The 27801-nt window shown below is 46.6% G+C and overlaps 1 long non-coding RNA gene across 1 annotated transcript; it reads right to left on the bottom strand.

Annotated features, from left to right (window-relative positions):
* Window positions 1-121: 121 nt before the first annotated feature.
* Window positions 122-27801, bottom strand: LOC130393396 (uncharacterized). The gene is made up of 4 exons (XR_008897107.1): window positions 27491-27801; window positions 16665-16818; window positions 6181-6302; window positions 122-288 (listed from the first exon to the last, which is right to left on the bottom strand). It is a non-coding gene; the product is annotated as an uncharacterized LOC130393396 (long non-coding RNA).

Genomic DNA, 27801 nt, shown 5'->3' with positions numbered 1-27801 from the left:
TCTCTCGCTCTCTCTCTCTCTCTTTTCCTCGCTTTATCTCTCTCTCTCCCTCGCTTTATCTCTCTCTCTCTCTCCCTCGCTTTATCTTTCCCCCCCTCTCCCTCCCTCTCTCTCTCTCTCTCCCTGATACAGCACTATCTTTTTTTATTCCTGTATTTCTACAGCATTATTCAAACATATACAGAACAGGTTACCACCTATACCATAAAACATCAGGTAGCATCAGATGTGTTGGAGCAAGCAGAAGAATGTCCCTTCCTCTTGCACCTGGTGTTCACCACGCTGCACCTGCGAAGGTAAAGGAAGATGGAGTTCAGATAACAGACACATGGATGTGTAGATACCTCAGTATGGATGGGGCGAATGAATGATACAAATTTGAGCAAGGCTCGCATTAATTGTGCTAACCACCGCATTGTCGCCGACGCGGGACTGAAATAGCACACGCAGGCCACCGACCGCAATTGAACAATTGATTCGACAATGATGACGAAGCCAGCCAGTGATTTCTCGTCCGATAAAGGGCGCCAGTCTAATTACTTTAGCTCGCCTTCCAGCAAACACCCCCGAAGCCATTACACCACAAGGCAACCAACAATAACCCGACCTGAGACACAAAAACCTCAGGTTCCGTTTATCTCAGAGCAGCAGCAGCAGTTGGAGGGAGAAGTCACCCTGAAACCGCTGACTCATAACGTCAACGTTTGTTTTCTTTGTTTGTTCCGGTACACAGGGGGTGGTGGTGGTGGCGGCGGTCACACCGATCCAGCGCTAGTCATTGAACGGCACACGCCGCGTTCCGACTAGAGCAGAAACTCCTACCCCGACCCACCTCGGCTTCACAGCGGTTTCACAAAACGGTGGCAGTTGAAATGACTAAAGGCCTCATCGAAGAGACGCTTTACGCAAACCCAGCATGTATGTGTTCCCTGTAAACCCGGCCAAGTCCTTACTCATCAACTGTTACTCACCATTCAAATGAACAGCCGACATTTAAGGCATGAGAGAGCAGAAGACAAGGAAAACAAGAAGAATTAAACTGGCAATGTGATTTAAAAATTAATCGGGCCACTTTTTCTTTTGACTATCGAGTACTATTTAGTCCGCTTTTAGCTAAAGCTAATTCCAGGGATTTCAGATGCATATACAGGTAGGGGTTGGAGCATCTTGCTCAAGGATGCCTCCAGGTTAAGCTGTGTGGAGACTGGGAATCAAACCCAGTACCCTGAACGACTCCTCGTCCCCTTAGCACAAGACCCCTTTTCAGAACCCAGGTACTCAGCGAACACCCCCCCCCCCCCCCCCGCAAAGAGCAGAATAGCCGAGAATGCGGTGTTATTCAGAGCTAAGCGCATAATGCGCCCGGGTTTTTGAGACAGCTCTTTGTGAGGCTACTTGAAATCATCGGCGTGTGTCGGTGTAATTGATTGGGCTCTAGAGCAGGAGGTAATAGCTTCCTGCCTCACTTAGGGATGCCGTTTGTGTGCGGGGCAACGTAACCCCGTTGCCATGGTAGCAGGCGATGCCCGACTCGTTGGAACAGCCGTCAGGAAAAATATCTCAAGTTATCTGTTGAAAGCTTCGGAGGCAAAAAAGATATGTGGATCTTAAAAAGAATTTAACCTGTGACCCTTTTGACTGATTCAAGCAGTGACGTCTTGTGGCCTGAAGTTGAACCAACTATTACATGTATTACATTGATTAAAATCCAATTAATTCGGTAATTGGTTTATACGTGACATGTCTGTTTCAATTAAGTCAGCCACCTTTTTTTTTATGTATCTCTGTTAGGAGTACTTCGTATTACTTATACGAATCTACCCAATCTCAAAGGTCAGAGTGTTAGTGTCAAAGTTACACTTGAGTAGATTTGATTCTATTTTGCAACAACTGAACTGAAAAACCAGAAGCAAATGACTCAAACTAAATGAATGAATGAAAAGCACAGTTGTTGCTGGAAGGCACCACCCGTAGCAGGGCCCTCGCCATGGTAACGTGATTTGAGTGACAGCATTGGAACGGACAGAACGGGAGCGAGGCAGAGCGCGGCTCTCTAAAAGGTCTTCTGTGGCCCGCAGGATGAGCCTGACAGTGGGGCGAGAGACATCACATGAGAGAGAGAGAGAGAGAGAGAGAGAGAGAGAGAGGGTCATGAGAGAGAGAGAGAGAGAGAGAGAGAGAGAGAGAGAGAGAGAGAGAGAGAGAGAGAGAGAGAGAGAGAGAGAGAGAGAGAGAGAGAGAGAGAGAGAGAGAGAGAGAGAGAGAGAGAGACACACACCACGAGGAAGAGAGAAAAATAGAACAAATAAAAAGAGTGGGAAGGCGTAAAAACGCAAGACAACGAAAAAACAACAACTAAGGAAGTAAGGAAGAACGAGAGTGAGAAGGAGCAAGACCGTGAGACTGACAGAGAAAACGAAAGAAGGAGAGGGCGAGCGAGAGAGAGAGGGAGAACAGAGAAGGAGAGAGAGAGAGGCCCGGAGCTGACAATGTGGCCCTAATCTGAATGACAGGGGCCTCCAGCACAGCTGCAGGGAAGATGGGGAGTGATTAGAGGGGGAGGAAGAGGAGCCCGGGGCGGAGGAAGAAGAGGTGGGAAGGAAGAGGGGAAGAGGAAGGAGTGTATGGGGGGTGGGGGGGGGCTGTCCTTTCCTTCAAACGTGCTCGCCTTAATGGCATGGACAGCTGTGACATTTAGCCACTGAATCATTTGAAGATAAGGAAAGGGGAGGGGGTAGTGCGGGCTCCTTCTCGATTGTTAAAGTTTCAAATGGTATCGTTCGAAGGAAACTTTAATGAAATATGTAGCATGACAATGATACGGTACTGCATTATCAGCGACGCCATGAATATATATATTGAATCAATTGAGGAACCGATGAACTAGGGGAAGGAGGGGGCGGTTACACAGTTGGATCCAGATTGAAATAGAACTATCACGCTTTGGTTCATGGGTGGAAGACGAGCACGGAGTTCCGTCTGCCAGCCGCTTGGATAACACGCTTGATGCCGAACACACCTTCCATTGAGTTAAAACACTGGCACTATGTCCTCAGGCGGCGCTAAGCTATCCTAGGCTATCCAATTTTCGACTTGGCACCTACTGTACGGCTACCGTGACAGGAATGCACTCTCTCAACTGCATTATCTCGCTGTACCTTCCAACGTCTGTGTGTGTGTGTGTGTGTGTGCGTGCGCTCTGCCTGCAGGTTCAGTCTAGTCCAGCCCGACTCCTGCCTGCCTGTCTGCTGATATCATAGCCAGACGTGATTGGTTTAGGGGGCCTACTTAATGCTCACCTGCTCCCAGCCCTGAGTGTGTGTATATGAGAGAGAGAGAGAGAGAGAGAGAGAGAGAGAGAGAGAGAGAGAGAGAGAGAGAGAGAGAGAGAGAGAGAGAGAGAGAGAGAGAGAGAGAGAGAGAGAAAGATAGGGAGGGTGAGAGAGAGAGAGAGAGAGAGAGAGAGAGAGAGAGAGAGAGAGAGAGAGAAAGATAGGGAGGGTGAGAGAGAGAGAGAGAGAGTAGGTGTGTGTGTGTGTGTGGTGGATGCTTCTGTTTCTGCAAAGCTGAAAGGATGTCCTCCTATGACTCATGCCCTGAGAGTATACGTGCGCGCGGACGCGTGCACACACACACACACACACACACACACACTTGCGCCACATTGCTATGATATTTGGAGAGACGAATGCTATTTGAATGACAGGCCTGACTCAATAGGCAATTCTGTGAAAAAAAAACAACGCACAGGGGAAGTTAAATCAACAATAAATGTCACTTGACATTTAATTTGATATGACACATCCTTTACATCTAGTTTTAAGAGGTTATATTACCAAACGAGCTGGATGTGTAAGACATCATAATTATAACTTGGGTGTAACCGCTGGTATTGTTTGCACAACTCAATGTCAGCACCTGACACCGCTGCAGTCTGCAGTGGGATTTAATTAGCGCCAGACACACGGTGAATATGTTCCCTTGTAGGGACACCGTGTCGCTGAGAAGTGTGTGTGCGTTCACCAAACGATACACTGTGTGCTCCCATTATGATTGTTATTCAATCTGCATGTTGTTGTGTTACTGATAGATAAGGACTGACATGTTCCGACAACAAGAACACACACATGCACACACACACACTGCCGGAGTTTGGGGGTCAAGCTACAGCTACAGGGGTCCCCAGCCAGACCCGTTGGCAGGCCGACAGAACGGGTATACACAGGCACTGATTGGGTCTGACAGGATCCACCCAAAGGCACACACACACACACACACACACACACACACACACACACACACACACACACACACACACACACACACACACACACACACACACACACACACACACACACACACACACACACACACACACACAATACTGCTTTGAAAAACAAAACTCATAGGGCAGCCTGTTATCCACAAACAGTATTTCTTTCTAACAAATAAATACTTTGTGCATGTATAGTAGTACTCTCTACTAAATATGTTTCAAACAAATGGATAATCTCGACGTGTCATTATTTTAAACGAGAAATTATAAACTAGTGTTTTCAGTTGGACCATAATTGAGTTCCTCCACAAAAAAAAAGAAAAAGAAGAAGTCTTGTATTTCTTTCATTGGGATCAAATGCTTGAATCAGCTACAATGGAGCAGGAAATTGGAAAAAATTTACAAAACCCTGCAGCGATTGAGATGGAGAGTTTGGAAACTGGCAGTTGAGTGACAGTGAGACAGCTGCACGGCTGGGTGTTGCCAAGCAGCCACAGGAATAAAGCGGGAGATTGCGAGCCGGCAGCCAATCAAGAAAAGGTGAGCGAGAGGTGGAGGAAGGCCACTAGACTGTAGAAAGATGCCTCGGATTTGACTGAGAGTATTTCTGCCTCTCGCCCAGTCTGGTGGATACTGGAGAACGCAGCCTGTAAACGACTGTAGGGGGCTAAAATAATAACCCTCACCCCTCCCTCCCCTCCACATAATGACTCCCCCCGTTTGGTTCCTAGCGCCAATGCTAAACGGTAACATCAATAGAAAGGGCCATTAGCAGCCATTGCCCCTCCCTCCCCCCCCCCCCCCCCCCTCATCTGTGGCTGAGAAGCGCTTTCGAAAGCCAGTTAGTGTGTAACATCGTCCTCTGCTCCCCTCCACACACACACACACACACACACACACACACACACACACACACACACACACACACACACACACACACACACACACACACACACACACACACACACACACACACACACAGAGAAACAGTATTTTCGAGAGATAGTTTGCTTCCACAAAAAGCCTTAGTATTGGTCTGCAACAAGGCTACCTTGCTGGGGAAAATCATTTTGAATGTTTCCATTTTAAGGCAGCCTTGAAGTTTGGCGCATGCTTATGTAAAAACCTTCGGCGGCAAGCCAATGAAGACCACCCTGAGAAGGAAGCCAATCGGGTGTCAATAGCTTGCAGAAGGGCACTTTTTACATCTGACCAGAAATATAGTAGTTAGACATACTTTCTTTTAAACATAAATCAGACACTGAGTAAGGGCAGAGGGCGTTCTAGCCTCGAGTCGGAGGGCAAACAGGTTTTAAATCCCACTAAGAGCTTCCCTTAATGCCCCGGCGATAACATGGTATCACGGCGGTTATCGGCTGTTGTTGTAATTATCTCCAGCGGACACAGCCCAACGCCAGGGCATAACGGCGGACATTTTTCACAACGAGGATGCCGAGGTCATTAGTAGACCCAGGTGGAACAACCCCAAAACAAACATGAATTATCACTGACCTTTTTACAATGATTGAGTAAACAAGTATAAACTGCGCCCTGTCTGAATTTCGGTTTCGGTGAAACACCGACAAATACAAACAATTGAGAATAACAAGCCGACTCCGAGACAGTTATTATCATTATCCTGCTCACCCCATACTTAACCTGGGCCATGACGTCTGTGTGCACAGTGCCTGGGCCAGACTAATGCATATAATACATCAGTCACCCTCCCCTGCCCTCCCTAGTTATCTGAATATCGTAACCCCCCCCTGTCGCCAATGGGCCCGTAAATGAGAAACAGACATAAACACTGAAGAGAGAGAGAGAGAGAGAGAGAGAGAAAGAGAGACTACATGAACACTGTTATTATATTATACCGCTATAGTGTGGCTCAGTGGTCTTCTTACCGTAATGTGTGTGCGTGTGTGTGTGTATCTTTTGGCAGGCTGGTTGAAGACCGCAGACAGACGCAGCACCCCGTGTTTGCGTGTGTGTGTGCCTGTGTCTCTCGACTCTTTCATGTCTGGACCTGGGTAAAAAACAAACAGAAGAAGAAGAGAGGACGGGGGGTTCAATTCAGTGTTTATTTCACCAAAGCCTGTTATTACAATAGTCGTACACACAGTGGCACAGAGATCCACAAACACACACGCATACACACAAAGAGGACGCACCCAGATTCTCAAATAACCCAACTTTCTGCGTGTCATTTACCTTTGTCTTTGAACTGTCAGACACGCACACCTTGTGTTTAAACAAGGCTTTCTTTTCAGTGTGTGTGTGGCCACACACACACATACACGACACACACCCACACCCACCTCTGAATTTGATGTTTTTTTAGCATATTCGATGGTACCCCACACTCCCCGTGCACACACGCACCGACAAACACACCCTGTGTGGTCTGGAGAAAACATTTACAAGCTACCTCGCTATGTGTACTTTAACGTGACATTGCGCTCGGAAAAAAAGACAATTACATTGTGTAGGAGTGACTTCAAAAAAAGACCGAACGTTTCCACTGAAGGTAGAAGCACACGTCCTGCCTTTGAAGCGATGTCCCCGCGGTACACCTTGTCTGTGCCCGCCTAAGACGCATCGCTTTGTACCCTGTGCTATTCTGCCTGCTCAAATGTGTTTTGATTCAGTAGAGCAGGAACATAATTTTCCTTTGCCAAAATAACTGCGCTGGAAAGCGAATGCATTATTGATGGTGTGCGGAACACCCGATGTATAGGGGAATTATACGTAATTATTTATATATATATAAATCATCAAAGGAATCCCTTTCTGCCGCTCGCCGCTAGATGATCCTGATTTGCATAAATCTAACTAGGTTACTCCAGCGCTGCTATTCTGCGTGTTGAATTTGTACACATAGTATGTTTCGTGGTAAATGTGAAGCATTCAGGAAAACCTAAAAGACAAATGTTCCAAAAGTGTTCTTTAGATTTCAAAATAAAAGCACAGAACACTTTCCGCTGATGTTTCTCCTCTGCTGGTGTGTTTCATCAAAAACGGCCGTCTTCCTCATGCATATCCAGGGACTAGCCATGGCCATAGGGTAGGGATAGTAATCAGCAACAAGTTACGGGCGCTTCTGAAGATGCATCCCCCCCCCCTCCCTCCAGAATACATCGTCTGACGCTTTGGCTTTATTTCCCCTGCTGTGGTGGGGGGTGCGACTGGGGGTCCGCAATTTAAAGCAGCCATTAGGTTCCAGGGATCACCTTTATTTTTCAAAGCATGCCCCCAGTGACATTTCCCTGGGTTTAATAACTTTGTGGTCCTTTGCAGACACTTTAAATTCGATTTGGCCGTATCAGCCTATATCTCACCGTACGCTCACCAACAGGCATAGCTCATTTTGATGGAGGATATCCGAGGGGTCTCCGTGTGATGTGTTTACGGCCTTGATTTATGTTGGCCTACTTAAGAGATATCTTCTTATTTTGACTGTGGGTATCTACGGAGCCCGGTCGTGATTAGTATCGCAGCCGGGGTTCTTTTTTTTAAACTGTCTTTACGTAAAATAACCAATGTTTGGGGTTTGGTCCGCCGGGCAGAATAAATGGGCTTTTAGATTCATGGGGGGTTCCAGGGAGACCAGACGTACGGCAAAGTCACAAGACGCTCAGTCAGACGTGTGTAAAAGAAAAAAAAAGAAGGGGGAGAAAAACAACCAAGTGCTGTAGTAAATTACAGTCTTTGCACCGCGCTCTCGTACCTCCAAATTCCTCTCGGAGAACAATGAGCGACCTTGGCCGGATTTAAAATTGCCACCATTGTTTCCACTTCACTTTGATGTTAAATACGCTGAAATGGGCCAGCACCAGCCAAACGGCGCGCCACAGCGGAAGGAGAGACCAAGCCTTTCATTCCAGCTATTCTTCTCTCTCTCTCTTCTCGCTCAGTCTCTCTCTCTCTCTCAATCTATCTTTGGCTGCCTTTTCTCTGCATTGTGGAATGATGTGTGGTTTCTGCCTTCTCCATCTCCAACCGTGTTATCAATATTTCCTCAGACTATTTCCACCCCGAGTCATCTCTCTTCCGTCCGTTTCTCTGATGAATTCTCGTTTCCTCCCTCCCCTCGTTTCGTCCACTTTCCTGCTTCCACCTCCCCCTTATCACTCTCTCATCTACCTCCATATTTCATTGGCCTAACCCTCCATCACTTGTAGCCACCGGCCTCCCTCTCTCTCCCTGCCATACACTGCTAATGTCTCTCCTTTCCTCTCACCGTTATCGCTTTTCGATACTCTTTATTTCTCTCACGCACTGTCTCTCAGTTACCTCTTCTCCATACTCTACCCATGTCCCTTCTGGAATCATCTCTTCTCCGTACTCTTCCTACGTCCCTCCCTGAATTATCTCTTCTCCGTACTGCGCCTTTGTCTCTCATTTTCTCTCTCTCACTGCTCCAGTGGTCATGCTAGCCATTAAAGATGCCAGCATGGAGTGGCCGACTGATTCTCACATTTGCGTATCTTTCTGCGTCGCCCGACATAGTAAACCCAAAAAATAAAGAAACAACAGGACCACCCATGCAATTAGGCCCACCCCTCCTTCAGAACTAAAGAACAATTAAAGGCTGTGGGCTCTTCCTGCTGGCTCACACAGCTCTATCCCACAAACGGGGAAGAACCAAGTCGCAAATTAACCAAGGGGGAGTCCGGGATACTTTGAACAATCACAGCATGCTCGCACGTTAATGAGAAGAAAAAATAATTGTATTAATCAGGACTTCTTAATGCTTGAGTACCAGCTCTGGAAGTGGCATTTAAAGGCTTTTGTAAATTTGCGAGTTGTTTCCCTTTTAAGAAAGAGCGTTAAAGCCGCCTTCGTCTCAAGGAGATCCTCTTTGTTTGACTTGTGGTTTGTTCCATTGTTTAAGCTGGTGAGTCGTTGATAATTAATAGCAGCTCTTCAAGTTTACGTCTCCCTAAACAAAAAGGAATAACGGCCGAGTAGAAGTGCATACATTGACGTTTTATTTGTGCCCAATAAAAACAGAAAAGGCCATTTACCAGTTTTATGTAAAACATATGTAGAATCTGGCTCCGGCAGACAGCTGCAGCGAGTGATTTCCACCACTGTGTACGCCAGACTGTTTAACATTAAATGAACATGGAATGTACCTTGCCAGATCCGTTCCCTTTGAGGACACCAGGCGATACATATTTTATGTACGCATGGGAGAAGGAAATGTGTAAATTCGGCTTTGATCTGGCGGGTCTTTCCCTCACCCAGCAGGCCATGTCCAAACCAAACTCCAAACCGGCAAGCAGAGCAAAGTCTCAAAACAAAATGGACGAACGGAAGGGAAACGCCACAAGAGAAGCTTCTCATTCATCCTCCTGAGGCTTTGTGTGTTTGGGAGATGCACCCATGGCTTTTGACATCGGGCCAAGATGTGTGCATTTCTTTTTACCAACGCATGTCTGGTTAAAATAGAATGTAAAACCAGCAGAGACACGCAGAGAAGGACCACCCAAAGCATTATCCACCGCACCCGACCCCCCCGCCACAACCACCACCACCACCACCACCCCTACTAAACGTTACACATCCTAATTGTCTCCATCCTTTGGGTGTGACACCAGCCCTCCCCACCTCCCACACGCCGACCTCAAATCCCCAGCAGAGATAGCCAAGACCTGGCTGGTGCCATTTTGTTTTTGGTGCTGCCTTTCTCGACAGTTGACGAAGAACTCCTTGTTCATTCTTTTACGACGAAAGATGGGAAAAAGATGAATCGGTACGCAAAAACTAAAGACAGGAAGTTGAGACTGAACGAGTCGTTCAAGAAAGAACCGGTAACAAAGCACTACGCCAAAATACGAGCCGCCAGAAAAGGTAGGATGTTGGGTTGAAGGACATGGCAGACAAATGGCGTACACACACACACACACACACACAATGGGCAAACATAAAAGTTCAGTGGTTGTTGTGACTGGACTTGCTTCTTTTGATGTTATTTTTTCCAGCAGGCAATGTGACGGGCACAAATGTGGCAGAGAGAGAGACAGGAAGAGAGAGAGAGATTGAGTGAGTGAGTGAGTGAACGAGAGAGAGAGAGAGAGAGAGAGAGAGAGAGAGAGAGAGAGAGAGAGACCTATAAACATCAAGACACTGCAAAGGCAGGACCCCAGCAACTCGTCTGCAAGCAGAAGTCTCGCCAGGCGGCTTTGATGTTTTTCGCTTTTCTGTCCATTTTTTTTCCCTTCTTCCTCTCAAGTCAAACCGCTATGATGTTTAGCTCAGCAATGAGATTCCACCGTGCTAAAAGAGGGCGGACGGCTGGCGAAATAACCGACAGAGAAACTTAAACAAAGAACCAGAGCTAGTAAAAAAAAGAACAAGGAAACCTAATAAAAAACGAGAGAGAATTTGTCTTCTCCCTGCCTAACCATCCCCCCCCCCCCCTTTCCTTCCATCTTCCTTCCTCCATTTTGGTTAGCTATGCTAACCTCTGAGACTGGGAGACTGGGTCTTAATCCCTCTTTTTTTCCTGCTGGGGTTTAGCAGCGATGCTATCGCAGGCCATTCGTTTAAAGTGGGGAGGCTAACGACCCTGGGCCGGCGCTAGACGCCTTGGGGGTGGAGGAGACTGTGAGTAATCTCATATATTCTAGCGGTTTGGGGGTCGAGAAGCGATGGGGGAGGGGGGGGGGGGGGCGGGACGGAGGAGAGCCATAATAAGGAAAAATGGCGATGAGGCCGGAAGTCCATCATCTGTGAGGGCTAGGGCGGCGGTAACTTGGTCCTCCCTTGAACCGTGGAGAAATGAACACACACACACACACACCCACACACACACACACACACACATACACATACACACACACACACACACACACACTCCACCTATCCTGGCTCCATCTTGGTTATTAGCGGAAATAATCAAACCTTTTCAATCTTGCTCTAGACCTCGTATGACACAGGAATATTTATTCCATCTACACCGCGACCTCTCCCACCCCTTCTGCCGTTGATAGATGGACTGGAGGGGGTCGCGTAGCCTGGGTGTGTGGTGGCACGTACAGGTGTGCACGTGCACACACACTCACACACACAGCAGGGGAGGGCTCTTATTCCAAGTCAAGCCTGGTTGGCTGTTTCACTCACATGCGTAAATATATATATATATATATATATATATATATAAACTCATATAAATACGTGTGTTTGTATGTGTGCATTTTCATTTGGGTATATGTACGTGTGTGTGTTTGCATTTGTGTGCGTGTGTGTGTGCGTGCATGTGTGTGCGTGTGTGTGTAATACCTCCAAGGGCAGCCTAACGCTGGCTCTTATCGACAGCCAACAGTGAATGGGGGCCTTTGTCTCCAGTGTGGGGGGGGGGGGGGGGGGCTGCATTATAGGGAGCTTAGGGGGTGCCTTTGACTCCCCGTCCCTCTCTTAGAAACACTGATAAACAACCAGGGGAGACAGACAAAAAAAAAACTGCAACCTACTAAAACAAGTCGCACTTTACCTAAAACAGCTCCGTAAAGACTGACTCTGTACAGTGGAGCTATAGCTGAATACTGCTCTAGTGTACTGCAATAACTCTCTGTACAGTGGATCTATAGCTGAATACTGCTCCAGTGTACTGCAATTACTCTCTGTACAGTGGAGCTATAGCTGAATACTGCTCTAGTGTACTGCAATAACTCTCTGTACAGTGGAGCTATAGCTGAATACTGCTCTAGTGTACTGCAATAACTCTCTGTACAGTGGATCTATAGCTGAATACTGCTCCAGTGTACTGCAATAACTCTCTGTACAGTGGAGCTATAGCTGAATACTGCTCTAGTGTACTGCAATAACTCTCTGTACAGTGGAGCTACAGCTGAATACTGCTCCAGTGTACTGTTTTAAATATCTATGTATGTGTAGTGGCTCTATACCTCAATAAAGCCATCACATTTTTTACAATTATTTTTATCACTTTTTAAGTGATTCTACTATCCTGTACTTTCTGCAGTTGCGCCCAAATGTAGCGCCTGGTATTCATAAAGTACCATCTCATCTTATCTTCTCCTGCAGTCTGGGTAATACGTCTTTGTAGTCTGAATGTGCTGCTTGAGAATAACCCACTATATCATTATGGAAGTAGAGCATGCAACTATAAATCTCTATGTAGTCGCTCCAAAACTCAGAAGAGCCTGAGGGTGCTTCTATAGAACTATATACAGTAAGACCAAAGCCATGCTCTTATACTGTGAAAACAAGAAAGTACAGCTGTGCCACTTCAAAAAGAATGCTTTAAGTATAACGTACATATTTTTTAATTTTTGATTTGATGACGGCTCTAAATAATATCACTTGAGATGTTCCCTAGTACGCGTTCATCGAAGTGTCTCTTTTCTCAGTGATTGTCTTCCATTTCGGGCTTTGGCGTTTACATGTAACGGCTCACCGGTCTCTTGCCCGGAGGTTGAAAGAATTTGATGCCAGTTTACAGAAATGCCCCTTTTATAGTCTCAAGGTTCCCCTGCGTCCCTTCGCTGTCGTACGTATTAGGAGGGGAGCTTAGAGGGCTGGGCCGGGGGTGCCTTAGCAAAGCAGTTTATGAAATGAAAACGTTTTCTTTTCCAATGGTGCCAGGCGTTACTGCCCTGGTTCTTTTAAGGGCCCGGGATACAGCTCTTCTGGGAGGCGTAGCCTTTGGTACCGCTGCCTCCAGTGGTGTCGTTAAAGCCCCTCTGTGTCTCCGTTAAAGCCCACCGTCTCTCCGTCTCCCGCCTCCCTTCACATTCTCCACCGTCAAGCCTCATTCTTTTGATTTGCTTGGTTCATTAGCCGTAATTTTTTCCCTAGAAAAATATGCGCGAAAAGTGAACTTTTACACCGATCCACTCCATTTGTAACCTCTCTTTTCTGTGTTGATTTTAAAAGAGATATATTTAAATCGCCGCACGCCAGGTCATAGTCTTGGCCTCTCTCTCGTTCCATAACCTCTGCATTTCTTCCACTTTATTCCCTTAGCCCTGTCAGCACATGTCCCTCACAGCGAGCCCCCCGGGAGGCCCCTCCCCTTTAAAGACGGGCCCCGTGTGAAGTTTTAAGGGCCTCATTCACTAAGCAGGTAGAGCCTGCTCCTTTCCCATCCCCTCGCAGCAATTAGAGCGGTGCCAGGAAGCGCGCCGCTTTATGACCTTATAAAGATGTTAGATGCACCCCCCCCCCCCCTCCTCCCCCAGCTTCTTCACAGTAGTTATACACCCTACTCCTTCTCGGTGGTTCTGCCTCTCTAATAGTCGTCTTTCATTCTCTGTCTGGTTCTCGCTCTCTGTGGCACTGCTCTCCGCTGGCTCAGTGATCCTCCGCCAGCCTCTCTTGATCCTCCTCCTCTTCCTCTTCAACCAGTCCGCCCTTCGAAACGTATTCTCAGTCTCATTGTTCATCGCCTCGTCTTCGCACACCGCTTTCCTTTCTACTTCTACTTAAATCCCCCCCCCCCAACTGTTTCTATTTTTCAATCTCCCTTGGCCACCACCCAGCCCTCCATCCCCCCCCCCCACCCACCCAGCCCTCCATCTCCTCATCCACGCCTATCATCCTCCTCCGCCATCCATCCATCTTCCCTTCGCCTCATCCCTCTATCCATTACGCGGGCTGGCTTGGCTCCAGCCTCCTCTCTCTCTCTCTCTCTCTCTCTCTCTCTCTCCCCTACTCATTATAAAGAGCTTCCTTCATCTTTAATCCAACACTGATTGATGCTTATCGTTTCGGAAAAAGGAGGGCAGGGGGAGGGGCTTGGGTGGAAAACAAAACCCCAGCGTTGCAGCAAAACAAATGTCAAATGCCCAATTCTTCCAACACCTGTCAGTCGAACTTTAACGGCGGTAACTCATCGGAGGCGCAGCGGCGTCCCCGTACGACGGGCGCCTCTCTCGTCAGTCTTTGTTAGACGGATCATCCAAGGGGATATCGGGTCCGCACTGGGTCCAGGGGTCAAGGGATAATTATGTGCCCTGTCCGTTATTACAGTGGGAGGGGGGGCGTGAATCAATATGAGCTGACGGGGGTGCGTCGACCGGCTGTCACTTCTCCTTATTTCTCCGTCTGAGTGATGGAAGGTGTGACAGTCCGTGAGAGAAGCCCCCCCCCCCTAGTGGAAACCCTCTCCGTCGCGTTGGAAGGAGAGCTTGCTCGCCGTGTATTCTTACACTCGTGGAGCGCTGAGGCTTTTTAAAGGCAGCTTAGACAGACTTGGTCGCCCCTGAAAGAAAAACCCTTTCCTACCGTCAATGGAGAGGAAGCAAGGAAGCAAGGAAGCAAGGAAGGAAGGAGCAACGGAACAGGCAGTGAGTAAAAGGAGTGGGCGGAAAGGCTGAGTGGAGTGGTTTCAGTGTGAGAGCATCCTCCTCTTCTTCCCCTTAAAGCACAGTGTTCCTATTCGGCGATGATATCATGTGCGATATTAAAATAGGAACCAGCCATTTAAAAAAAAGAAAACAAATTCCAACAAGGCGTCTTTCTCTAGTTCTCAGAAAACCTGAATAAATACAAAAATAAACAGCATCTTGTCCACGTTACGTGACAAAGCCGGGGTTAGCTTTTAAGTGAGTACAGGCCCTTAAGCTCCCGCAGTGGCTGCTATTGGCTTTTGGGAACCTTTAGGAGGCAGAGTCTACCCCCTCATTGTAAAGAGCTCAACCCTCGTATCCCTGCTCATCTTCGTCCCTTTCATCACCAGCTTGGGGGATTCTCAGAACGGGAAAGGGGGTGTGTGGGGGAGGGGGTTCCTTTGTTTGGATCGGAGTGGATAGACTCATTGGGCCCCGGAACAGCCAATAAACAGCCAAAGTACCTTCTCGAGGAAATTACATCTAACACCAAAGAGAAGGGGGGGGAGAGAGAAAGAGAGAGAGAGAAAGAGAAAGAGAAAGAGAGAGAGAGAGAGAGAGAGAGAGAGAGAGAAAGAAAGAAAGAAAGAAAGAAAGAGAGAGAGAGAGAGCAATGGAAACACAAGAGAAGAAAGAGAGTTGTATCTACGTGTAAATGAGTCCTGGCCTGTATGCGTGAAGGTGCACACACAGGAGGCAGTAAAAGCCAATGGAGACTCAAGACGAAATAGAGAGTGTTTTAAAGAGAGTGTTTATGTGGTGGTAACTGCCCCAAAATAATATAAAAAGCTAATAGCACCCCCCCCACCCCGCCCCCCAAAAAAAACTAGATAAACTTAACTGAACTTTAAATGACATTGGGGAATGTTGAGTGAATTCAACATTTAAGGACAATTCAACTGAATTAGATTCCTTTGTGTGACTTCTAATTTAAACTGCATGGACCCACTGAGATTCTTTATGGCTACATGAGTTGAATTGTGTAACGCATTAGTTCCCCTGCACCCAACTCTCTCTATCGCGTGCTCAGAAGAGATGCTCAAAGTCACCTTTCCAACCGACAAAAGTCCTAAGTCTCCGGGAAACCAGCCCCCTGTGTCCCGTTAGCTCTTGTGTTTCGGTGCACTGGTGCGTACTCTGGAAGGTCATATTCCACTGAATTAACTGATAATAAACACACACACACACACACACGAAGAGCACGCTCCCAGCCCCGGCATTGAGAACCTACACGACCCAGTGAAGTTTCCAGTGCGTATCTCTGCAACCCCAGAGGCCTGGGTCAGGGGCTTGCGTTGGTTGAAGGCTCACACTGGATTGGTCGGAAAGGCGGCTTTGATGTAATAATGAACAGTATGACACTAATCTCGGGGTGGTAATTAGCGGGCAGACGATAGCTGTCGGAACACTTTCAAAAAAGATGAAAAGAAAGTGGAAAGGGGAAAGCATAACGCAATAACAGAATGAGGACAAGGAGGCACGGGGGGGGGAGGTGGGCTGACGGACGGACAGACAGACGGAGAGACAGTAATAAACTTGGATGTGGGGGGCCGGGGAAAATGATGTCTTGCCTTTTTTCGGATAACCGCACAAAGAACAGTGATGTTCTCTTGCTAACGGGCGTAATGACCAGCGAGCGAGATGAGAGATTAGGAGATTGAGAGGTGGGATAAGGGGGGGGGGGGGGGCATCGAGGCATAAATAGATTCGGCAGGTGAGATCCATGGCTTCCTGTTCGTCTGTCCGACAGTTGGTAAGCCATTGGCCTCACCTGGCGGTGCTGGCTCCGTGCCACTCACAATCATACACACACAGGCGCACGCACACACACATACACACACATACACAAACACACACACACACACATACACACACACAGAAACATGAGCTCAAAGGGATTAGAAATAAAAAAAACTTTACAGGGAGACAGGCAGACAACAGATACAAATGTGTACACATCACCCTGGGCATAAAATGTGACACAGACACAGACACACAAACAGAAACCTCTAAACTACAAGATGGGTTACCTTCGATTCATTTCTTTTGCGTGCATTCTGCATGGGGTTCCTCTCCAGGGAATGGGTGCGATTGTTGGGTGGCGGTGGAGGGGGTGGCGTTGGTGGATGACGGCGGGAGGTGATGTCGTGTTTGTAGTCAGCCTCAAACCAGGGTTTGCAAAATCTGAAATACAAAAACGGAGACACAGAGGTAAGAATGATGAGCGACTGTCAACAGTGTCAACAGAATAAAGTGGTCTCAATACTAAACCAGACATGGGTTACACATGACGATACAATAATAAAATAAGAAGATTTTAGACATCCAAAAACCGCAGTGATAAAGAAACAAAACCAATATAGACAAAGGAACATATTGCCTTGCACCAGTATTCACATTCTCAGTTATTCACACCACTCTGTGAACTGTGCACTCGTGTTCCATTTGGCAAACTGCATGTGGCGCACACACATTTGTGTCTTTACTTTTAGACTAGTATACTGTTGTGAAACCTATCTTGCCAATAACGTTTTTTTATCCCCCGGTGTGAGGGGATGCTTGGTAGAACGTTTGGCAAAGTGCATTTAAGTCATTGCTCTGAGCTGCAATGAAAATAACAAGAGGAACACACAAACTTGTAGTCTCTCATCGGAACCCACAGCTGCACGGACAAAGGCTCCGACAAGGGTTAGAAAATATGACACAATAGATGGTCACCAACAAAGACCCCCGCCACAGCCCCAACCGGTCCAAACTAACTTACAGACACACACACACACACTCAGCCCTCTCACTGTAGAGTGGGCTCCCGTGGCACTGTGGACCCTTGTGTGTGCGTGCATGTGCGCGCGCGCGTGAAAGACGCTATAGAAATGTGTGTGTAAGACACTGACCGGCACAGCTTGACGCGCGCGCTATTCTCGCCCCGTACCCCCGCCCCTCGCCCAACACACACACACACACACCCCAACACACACACACACACACACACACACACCCACCTACCCTAATTTTTAATCTCCATTCTGAGCGATAAACCGCTGGCGTTGGCTCGCACGGTGAAACACTTCATCACGCCCCTCGGTTGCCAGAGCTCCCCGTAACCCCCCCACCCCCCCCGATCCGGGGAGGACAAACACAGTGCTCCTTTGTCTGCCCTCTCAACCCCTCGCTCTGTCTGGGCGTGCACCGGCTGGCTGCAGGGCATGTCTTTACACGGACCAGGGCAGACCGGGGGAGAGGAGGGGGTGAAAAGATGGCGGGAGGGGAAGAGGATTAAAAAAAAAGGGGGTCCGGGTTTTTTTTTTTTTTTTTTTTTTTTTTTTACATGCTTTTCTTTTTGTTTCTTCTTCTTCTTCTCTTTATCCCGTTTCAGCATTTTTCTGTCAACTCAGCACCATGTGGGAGGGTAATGGTCTGTGTGTGTGTGTGTGTGTGTGTGTGTGTGTGTGTGGTGGGAGGGGTCGGGGGTTAAGAGTGGGGGAGGGGGCTTGCGTCACGCTAGTGCATGCTTGCAGTGGCGTGATCTCCCCCCCCCCCCCCCCGCTGCTACCCACCGCCCAACCCCCGACGTTTAAACACACCGACTGTGTAGCTAAACATTTTCTATAGATGATAGATATGAGCAGACATTATATTTAATTTAACACAAAAATGTAGAAAGTTATTTAAAAGTTATCACTATATCTACATAAGATATTGTACACACACTACCAAGCCTGTTTCTCAAACAGCAAACATACCGTAGTTTATTATGGGATGGCGCCTTGGGCAGGTTGTCTTTTTTAAGTTAAGCAGTCTTTTCCTTCTAAGCTATGCATCGAAATATATAACTAAAACGCAGCCGCCATCCATTTGAATATGGACCCTGAGCCCATATATGGGCTCATATATGTATTTACATAATGTATGAATGCACTTTGCCAGATCGAGCACACACATGAAAAATGTAATATTTGTGCCTGTGTGTGTATATGGGGACTCAAGCAGAAGGCAGCAGACATAATGTTAACTTATCAAGACAATCAAATGATTGCAGTTGTTTATGGTGACCATTTTGCCCAAGGAACACATTCCGATGAACTATTTCATATTTTTTTCTTATTAATTTACGATCTTAAAACTTCATTTCTTAACTGCATTTCCTTTTTTCAAATGGACTCACCCTCTTTATAGTGATGACACATTTCTAGACCAGAGAAATATACATATTAATAGATGGATTGTGAAAAAATCTGTAAAATCAACCCAGATGTCATAGATGTACGAAGGAAATAAAGACTCTCCAAGTAGCAGTACTTTTGAGAGGTACATCACTGCCAACCTAAAGAGGCAATGACTAGGTGTCTCATTTGAAAACCGCAAACTCCATCCACCAAGCGTTCTGAAAGTACCAAACCTAGCTCGTGGAGTTTCTGTTGACTCATTTCCCGACACTTGTGCTCACATCTGCTCTTGAGGTAGAGGGCCTTACATTGTGAGTATGGAAGTAGGTATGTACGTATATACGCCCCCAGTATGAACGTCTGAACCTAATTAAATCAATGGAGATATCTATTCGGTTGAACTTTCGGTCAAAGCTAGAAAATTCAAACGTTATTCAAAGTCCAAATAGACGTGGTGATTAGAGCTAATGGAATCACGATTTGCACAAGTCTTTCAAACATAGCAGGCAGCAGGGGCTGGGTTTATTTTGTCGATGGGAATAAGGAATGCATGCTATTTACTGATGTTGCCAAACTGCCACATGGCTTATGCAATGAGACCAAGGACTGTGGCCTCAGCGGGTATCTTCAAACAGTCATTTCAAAGTATTGCCTCTTATAGGAATAAGAGGCAATCTATATATTCAGAGGCAAAGTATTGCCTCTAAATATATACAATTATTATTTTTGTGATTGGTTGCATTTAACTGATACAACTGATAATCCCCGTCAGCCATGATTTACTGATGCAGGCCAATTTCAGATTTCTTAATGGGAACTTGTTTTGCATTTAAAATATATTAAAAAATATTGGTTTATCAACCTATGCTCAAACTTAACATTGAATTATTTAAAACAGAAATGCGTCAATAAATATCTAGAAAACGTGAGGACTTGGAGGCAAAGATTTGACTGTATTGTAACGCATTTACTCATTTAAATCTGTTGTATATTTAATGGATAAAAGCACTTTTGCTCTTAACTAGTTTTGGTTCATTGTTGTATGTCATTAATAAAAATCCCATCAAGGAAAATGTTCTGTCCCTGTTGATGGACAATAAAGTTTGCTAAACTAATCTACAAAAACACAAACAAAAAGCTGTTTGGGGACCGTGTCGACCCTCAACCGGCGGTGCCCTGATTGCACTGTGTGCATAGTGTTGGCTAACACAGTACCGCGCACTGACAAAGGAGTCAGCGAGGCCCCAAGGGGCCAGATGACATGCGCTCCTTAAGCACAGCCAGACATAATCTACCTCCCCAGCCCACCCTCCACAAACACACCCACTGAGGAGCGGGGGGGGCTATTCAGGGCACATTAGGGAGGTGATGGGGGTACGGGAGCGGGGGGGGAGTGCGGAAGGGGGGGTCTCGAGGGACTTGCCCCACTTGGCCGTCCTAATCAACCAACACCTCCCCTCCACCTTGTCTGCATCTCCCCCCTTACAACCCTGGATCAATCCGGGATCGTTTCATTTATTCACTTTTACGAGGGGGGGGGGGGGGGGGGGGTTGGCATGTAGAAGAGATTGGTGTGTGTGTGTGTGTGTGTGTGTGTGTGTGTGTGTGTGTGTGTGTGTGTGTGTGTGCACCAACAAACCACCACACGTCTTAGGGATTTTTTCCCGCTTAATTTGCCCATTTTCTCGGCTCCAAAATTAAAACAAGCTGCAGCACGTTTCTGGTTGCCATTGCGCCCCCTCCCCGCCCCGTCCGATCCCCCTACCTCACCCAACAGACGGGCACGTTCCATAAAGCACACCCGCTATCTAGAGTGATGAGCGGGACCCATTGTCTTGTTATATTGTCTTCAATTAGGCAGGAGATGATCGGAGACAATGGGAGGCGCATTTTGTAATCACTGGAGCTACTCAGACTCACGCTGGGGCTGCAGAACTTCATTACGCTCAACGGTCCCCATTTGGCGATAAAAACACAAAATGTGTTTGCAAGATCGTCTTCCATACGGGAGGGATTTCAAGCAAAACTGGAAGCAGAGCCGGAAAAAATAAAGAAGATGCTGTTGTCAGATGGAGTTTAGCAGCGAGTTTATCTTTTAATCTTTGCCGTGACTAAACAAGCTGGTCGCATCCAGCGACAATGAACCGGGTCTTGTGTCTTGTTGTTGCAGTAGTTGTTTAGTTTTTTTCTGCAATGCCTCTACTTCAAAAAATGCACTCTTGTGGCAGTTGAGTGCCATGTCTGAAGAATATGCTGCTTTAAGGCTAAAGTCTTCTTTGGGAAGATAAATGTACAACCGCAAAGTGAAGTCGTGACACCCCTTTCATCCTCACTGCATAAATATTGTAGGAGCTTAGTGGGGGGAACAGAGGACTAGCTCGGTACATGTGTCAGTTCAGAATGTCAAAACGAGACTTTTACGGCAAAAAAAGAGAAAAGACGACTTGACAGAACATCATCTACATTACCTGGAAAGCATTTAGCTGTGAAATAAGTAATGCGCTTTTGGAGCGAGCCTACTTTCTTTGAGAGTCTTCCATCATGGCTTTTTAGGCTCTGACTGAACCATCAGGCCAGACAATGCAATATAATTGTGCAAATGGTTTCTTTCATCCGGAATTGTGGCGGCATTAACCTCGAACCCCCCTTCCCCCAGCATCAATCTTCCCTGACCTCAGCGTTCCCCCCCTCTACACCTCCATTATTCCTCGGTTCTTTGCTAATCTTTGGCAGACATGTGTGCCTTCAATGACACATCGTCACACCATGTCTACCGGGATTATAGAAAATGTCCTCCAATTGTGTGAATGGCCGTGTGGCATTAGCCCTCATCCCTGGAAGATGATGAGAGAGCGGGATTGACCCAAAGCTGTTTTCCCATTCCCAACCCCCCCCCCCCATCCCGCCCCCTAGCTTTTGCTAACACACACACACACACACACACACACACACACACACACACACACACACACACACACACACACACACACACACACACACACACACACACACAGACACACACACACACACACACACACAGTAGGGTTCAAAGTGTGGCCTTAAATGTTGTCTATCCATTCACCTCTTCACTTGCACGTATTAAGGGAATTACCAGCTCAGTGCAGAAACGTTTTGGCTTCATTGCATTTGAAGATTACATCCGTCCTTTCTGGGGTGCCAGTCAGGGGTGATATTTTTCATGAGGACCGCCCTGGCGGGCATAGCTGTGAGACCCCGCCCCCCCCCCCCCCCCCCCCCCCAAACACACTCTTATCAGATCCTAGCAGACATTGAGATGACAGCCATGCCAACCCAGAGCCTTTGATTTTTTCTGCACGTCAATTTCATTGCTCTCATGTGGCTATATGATTGCGGGGTTCGTGTTGTCTTGCTCGTCCAAGACGGTTTCTTCACGTCATGTGACCTCCCAGGTGAGGTGCCACACGGGTTCGAACAAACCTAATCCTCATTTGAGTTTCCCTCTTCCCAAGGACTGTCTATGGTAAACTGTGTTTACCGCCCCTGTCAAGTTTCTCATAGCCCAAGGCCAAGACACAACCTTTTATGCCTCAACCCTTTTCAGGGCGGTCGGGTCAGAGTGAAACACTCTCACATTTCAGCACTACACTGCGCAGTACGACGACCGCCATCAGTGTTGAACCTCATGCATAATGCAACGCAAGTTAACTTTTAACACCGAGACACTTTTGTTTTTTTTAAATCTTCATCTACGGTGCTAGACCACCCTAAACACGTTACATCTGGAACCTTGTGAGAATGCCTAATTTCCCCTCACGTTAACCATCAAGTATGCAACAGTATAAATATATATATATATATATATACACTAGGGGTGTGCCAAATAATCGTCATAACAATGCATCGCGATTCTAATTTTCACGATCTACTGCATCGATTGTTGACGCCAAGAATCGATTATTAATTTTAAATATTTTTTTTTTTTTTTAATATAGTTTTATAAAGCCTATTCACTTTTTGTGGCATCAGTTTGTCCTCTTATGTTTATGAAATGATATTGTTGTTATAATGGCAGCTACTTCCAAAAGGGGAAATGTTTGAATGTTTTCATTTCATTGGTTTAAAGGACCACTGAGGCCATGTAAACGGCACTGATTATCCTTATTTTGTTATTTTAAGTTTTATAGATCCTTAGCACTTCTTGTCAGTGTATCCAGTAATAGTCGTTTCAATAAATACAGCTATGTATGAATTGAGTTGCTTTGAGTTATCAATTGAACACACTATCCAGATCATACACAGCCAGTCAGCCACTGGTAATGGCTTAATTCGCAATGCATCGCAATGCATCGCAATAATTCAAGTATCGCGATGCATCGTGATAGAATCGCATCGTGGCATGTGAATCGTGATACGAATCGAATCGTGACTTCTTTGGCAATACCCACCCCTAATATACACACACACACACACATTTCTTTTTACTATACGTAGCACATCTGCCCCCTGGCTCAATGCAGATGGCAGGGCAGCGTATGTAAATGAGTTCATTAACCTTACCGAGCAGTAATCACTGGGCCATGCCGGCACTTCCTTCCACTCTTTGTTGGATTTTATTTATGCCCATTAATAGCGAGCCGGGCTGAAGCTCTCGCTCAGCGCCTGAGGTGCCTCAGTGTGGCGTTATCAAACCCTGTCATAATTATACATGACATCCTTGTGATTAACGCTTCTGTGATTATAACGCAATTTCACCGATGCCGTCTCCTCCACCGTTTTTAAAAATAGAAGCGCGTTGTTTTTCCCCGGGAGCTTAACTTTTCATGAGGGGCGCTCGGAAGAAACTAAAACCACCGAAGACGGGGGTGAGAATGTGAGCAGGATGTGTTTTCGCGTGGTGTCTTGCATCAGCCATGGTGAATTCAGTCAGCGTTTAAGTTTTCTTAAGAAGGTCTAAAGACTTCACGTTGGCTGCCGGCGTTGAGGGCTTGCACCTGGAACGGCGAGGTCAAAGGTCAGCTCACCAGCTCAACATTCCCAGAGCCTTTCCCTCCCTACCCCCCACCCCTGAATGAGTATCCCTGCGGCATTATTAGCCAAAAACGCGCCATTCCCTCTCTGCTTCCTTCCCCCTTTATCTCTTTAGTTTTACCTTTGTTATTTCACTCCTCGAGAAAAAGCCCATGGACCGAGATTCAGAAACAATTAACCTCTCCGCGGCAGTGGGACCTCGCCCAGGAAAGGGCACTCCAGTAATTGAATGACTGCAGTATTTACATTCCTGACTGTGACTTCCAATCCTTCACGGGTAAATCTGGTTATCCAAATCCCAAACTGTGGCTTTGTGATCGTCCAATTTCATTATCATGGCTGTTGCATTATTTCACAAGGAGGAGAGAAAAAAAACGCAGTTTTAATTTCAGCGAACAGGGTTTTTTTTCGGTGCCGTTTAAAAAAATGAAATAAAATGAAATTTCACGCATCATCCTTCTGACCTACTTAAGCTACCCTTTATGTATTTTAAACCATTGGGTTAAGAGCTTTTTTAAAACCGTTTATAAAATAACAGACATCCCCCCCATGGGTCAAAGCATACTTTAATCTAAGTAAAGTCCCAGTAGGATCCACCTCAGACACCAGTCAGGGTCTCGGTCAGACCGCAGGGTTAAAGGGGAGGCCCTTGACCCCTTCTTCTTCTGTTCCTCTCCAATGGCACGCCCCTTGGTCTTCTGATTGGAGGGCTTCTGCGTTTGGGAGGGGGCTCTCACTCATTCATATGACCTCAAAGGGTAGTGGTGGTCGGGTATGGTGATGCTTACTGTTACTCTTTAATTATCCCCCCCCACTCCCCCTGCACCACACACACACACACACTCACACACACACACACAAACACACACACACACACACACACCATCATCCCAAGATGGCAGAGGAGAAGACCAATCTGATTGGTTCCATGAAACTCATATTGAAAATAAAAATGAAAAAATAAATCAAAGCTTTTGGACTTGATACCATATCATTACTAATACCAGGCGAGCTTTCCCTATTTTAATATGAGAATAGATACATCTTGATCTAAAAGTCTACATAAAAAAATAACATTCAGTGCATTTCTTCAGTATCAACACAGGATTAGCATTGCCGGAATGACACAATATAGCAATCGCTGGTAAATTACGCAATTTCAAACAGACACAGAGAAAGAGAAAGCAAGCGTCTACGGCTCGTGTAAAACGTCTTTGAAGAAGACTTGTGTATCCAATGAAGGAACATCCTGATGCATCAATGTCAAATCCTGCTTCTTATGAAGCCTTTAGATCCATCTTTAACCAGAAATTAAAGAGCGTTGTGCTAAATGCGCCTACTGAAAGCACTTCAGCGCTTTTGCGTGTGGTGGAATGATACAAACGCACAGCATGCAAAACAGAAATGTCACAATTATGGATTTTATCACAGAAAACTTTGTAACACATTCACCATTCATTACCATTAATTTACTACACCATTCATTTATCTACAATTGCCATTCATTTATAACTTCTTAACAACACCAGTTCACTGGGTTTCAGCACTATTAGAAACCCCAATAATACCGCATAACTAAAATCTGTAATAGTTCCACAGTAAAAAAAAAAAAAAGCTATACAGCTAGAACTACACACCCCTATTCTCACAAATAAAACATGGACTCCAAGCTATTTAAGTATTCACAAAGACGCCTGCTCGAACAGCTCACACGCGCACACACACACACACACATACACATACACACAAAGAGCCACTCTCGTCTTTGATCTGTGTGCATGTATTGCGCCTGTGTGACTCACCCCCCAGTCTGAGACGCATATAGGCTACACAGCATCATAAATAACAGTGACATGTTGCAAAGGGAACCGTACAAACACACACACACACACACACACACACAGACACACACACACTCACGCGCGCACACACACACACGCACAAACATAACAAAGTGTTGCTTTCTCCGCTTGATTATGGGTGAAGGAGGAAGAGTGGGCGAGGGAGGGCAGGGACGAAGAGGGAGAAGGAGAAGAAGGAGGAGAAGAAGAAGAGGAAGAAGAGAAAATAAAGCAACTGGCCCTCTTCCAGACAGACTGGAGCGTTGCTTGATCATTATGTCTAGCCTTCAGGTGTCTGGGGCCGGCCTGGCGCGAGAAGGTAGTTATAGGGTTGCGCATGGCAGCACGTCGAGAGGGGTGGGGTGTGCGCACGCACACACGCACACGCACGAACACATACACACTACAGCGGCATATAAAAAATAATAATATGCGACAGCCAGACAAAGCAACACAGATAGACCAGCATCAGGAATGAGACGGGGATGTCAAGGGGGGAGGGAGAAGGGAGCGTAGAAGAAAAGAGAAAGAAAAAAAAGCCTCATCAAATTTTGATTAGTCAATCCACCGTCAAAGTGACTTTCTGTGTCGGCTGTCTTTTTTTTTTTATCTCGACTCTTTTTTTGTCCGTTTTCTCGTCGGGTTTCCACGGAGCAGACAGATTTTTATAGTTCCTAATTAAAGCCATCTGAAGCCTTTCAAGACATCAAACGGGCCCCGTCCGCACCCTCTCATTTTGATAGTGCTCCAATTGAAAAGAGCGCGCGCGCACACACACACACACACACACACACACACACACACACACACACACACACACACACACACACACACACACACACACACACACACACACACACACACACACACACACACACACAGCTAAATAAATCAGGGGTGGATTTTTTCTTTGCTTCACCTTCATGCATTAAATATTCATTTATAACCTCCTGCGTGGAAACAAAAAAACACGTCCCGTCTCTCTGGGTGTAAAGGAACCCGTTAACATTTTTCTAAAGTGGCATTTCTTCCAAGCGTTCAATTCAATGGAATTTCAAATTATAGTAGACAAGCGCCTCCAACGAGTGCAGAGAGAATGATGCTTCGTAAAGCACACTAAAAACACCCTCCGGGCACAAACACACACACAACCAAAACCTTGAACTTGGCCACATTCTAGGTTGGGAACATATTCCGGAAAATATGCAATATCCCGGATGGAAATGACACACCGTTTCATCGTTCCGAGATCCACCCTCATACTGGCCCGGCGGATCGGAGTAAAAAAAAAGAGAAAAAAAAGAGTCTCCTCCTTTCTGCTCCTCAAGTGGGCAAGTGGGGGCCACAGCCCACTCCATTCCTCGTGAGCTCCTAATTATGTCCACAGTGTCGACCGGTCGGACAAGCCCCGCACCGCACGCACAGCGCGGGGCCCGGGTCACCGGGTTTAGCCCGGGCTGGGATTTATATTTCATGGTGTGGCTCTTTGCGGACAGACAGAACAGGAAAACAGAAGACCCCAGACCGACAATTGAAACGAGCGAGCACTATGGGTCGCACATACACCACTCATGCAGTGGAACTGGACCGCTTGTGATACACTCAAATTATTGGTGATAATACGTTGCACTTGAGTGACAGACAGCGAGGTACCTATTGGTACATCATGTTCTGCCCGGCGAGACAAAGAATACATTTCTGAGAGCCAAAGTATTCGCTCTGACTGACCGGGAGCTTACAGCATGCACAGTTCATGTGGCTCTTAACGTTTTTTTTTTTTTATAATTTCCTCTTAAACGATGTAAATAAGTCAGGGAAAAAACAACTTCGCCTACTTACAGTCATTGCGATAACTTCGGGGCGTTATCTCGCTGCGCGGCGTCTCGCCGCGCATGAGGAGCGGGAAAAAGTCCGGGGTTTCGAGACGCGGGACGTCATTTCGTCGACGCAGCGACCGTACACTTCGAGTAAAGTTTGATGCGTGATAAATAAGCCTCTGTGCGGTTGCGTGGCGGTTGACGTCCGATTTCGCCGGTCTCCAGTCCTTCAGTGATGCCTCTTCTCTCCGTGGTTGAATGGTGTGAGGAGAGTGGAGGCGCAGAGGCGCGTCATGTGAGCCCAGGAGTGTCCCCCCATTGGCCGGACAGACG

The sequence above is a fragment of the Gadus chalcogrammus genome, chromosome 12 (genome assembly GCF_026213295.1).
Source record: "Gadus chalcogrammus isolate NIFS_2021 chromosome 12, NIFS_Gcha_1.0, whole genome shotgun sequence".
Taxonomy (NCBI): Eukaryota; Metazoa; Chordata; class Actinopteri; order Gadiformes; family Gadidae; genus Gadus; species Gadus chalcogrammus.
Note: the sequence above shows the minus strand (reverse complement) of the source record. Positions and strands in the feature narration are given on the sequence as shown.